This window comes from Myotis brandtii, unplaced genomic scaffold, assembly GCF_000412655.1.
Source record: "Myotis brandtii unplaced genomic scaffold, ASM41265v1 scaffold1373, whole genome shotgun sequence".
NCBI lineage: Eukaryota > Metazoa > Chordata > Mammalia > Chiroptera > Vespertilionidae > Myotis > Myotis brandtii.
In genome coordinates this window covers 26,063-27,265 of record NW_005354889.1, presented here as the reverse complement: position 1 = coordinate 27,265, position 1,203 = coordinate 26,063, and the positions used below count along the sequence as shown (strand labels likewise).

At 45.1% G+C, this 1,203-nt stretch overlaps 1 pseudogene; it reads left to right on the top strand.

The window, feature by feature from the left end:
* The first annotated feature begins 1,024 nt into the window (after positions 1-1,024).
* Positions 1,025-1,203, top strand: part of LOC102252547 — a 997-nt pseudogene continuing 818 nt past the window's right edge.

The following is a 1,203-nucleotide window of genomic DNA, read 5'->3' as shown; positions in this document are numbered from 1 at the left end:
CTTTTTCTTTCTTTCTTTCTTTCTTTCTTTCTTTCTTTCTTTCTTTCTTTCTTTCTTTCTTTCTTTCTTTCTTTCTTTCTTTCTTTCTTTTCTTTTCTTTTCTTTCTTTTCTTTTCTTTCTTCCTTTCTCTTTCTTTCTTTCTTTTCTTTCTTTTATTTCTTTCTCTTTTCTTTCTTTCTTTCCTCTGGTTTCCTTCCTTCCTTCCTTCTTTTTTTCCTTTTTCCACCTCTATCCACCCCCTGCAGTCACCCCTTTTTCTTTTTCTTTTTCTTTTTCTTTTTCTTTTTCTTCTTTTTCTTTTTCTTTTTCTTTTTCTTTTTCTTTTTCTTTTTAGCGGAAGCAAAGTTTATTGAGAGAAGCCAGTCTTGGAAAAGGTGCAGCTGGGGTTCCAGGAGAGTGAACAGTAGTTCCGCGTCCAGAGCTTCCGGCCTATGTTGCGGTCGGCGTAGCTCGGCCTCCAAGCGAACTAGAGCCGCTCAGTCCAGGTGCAGAGTCCCCCGCGGCCATAAGCCACGTGGGCGGGGCTGGCGCCCTGACGGGGAACCTCCGGAACCCACTGCACCCCCGAGGGAGCTCGCAGTCTGGTTTCTGACTCAACCTGAACCCGAGGGCCAGGTGGTGAGGAGACCAGGCCTGGCTGCAGGACTCGACACTTCTTAGAACCCGTTCTTCTGCCCCGTGGGCTGAAGCCACCCACCCCATGCGGCCCTGGAGAGTACATCCCTGGATGGGCCAAGGAATGAGGTTGTTAACCTAAAAACAAAAAAATTTAAAAAAGGTGAAAACGAAAGGGCAATAAACATTTTAGATCACAGAATGGCAGCTGGGGGCATAGATCTGCTTAGAAACCCAAATGGTGTCCTGATTTTAGGGTGAAGGCGAGGGGTTTTTATGAGAAAAAGGAAAGGAAATAATTACATGAATAGAAGAAAGGAATGTCCATTGGTGCTAGCAAGCTAAGTTACTCTTTAGCTATCCATACATGGCTAGTTACTGATTATAAAGAAAGTCCATAATATCAGGATGTCTGTTTTCCTGCTAGCTTTCCGAATGATTGTTTGTACGACAGTGTTGGTTTGGCCTAGTCCAAAGGTTATCCTGCCCTGTTCAAACATTTCAAAGGTTCAGGGAGTGAGGCCGCGAGGCAGTTCCTCTGCAAGGGCTGCTCGGGCTCCACTTTAAAATGGCTCCAGTCCAGGGGC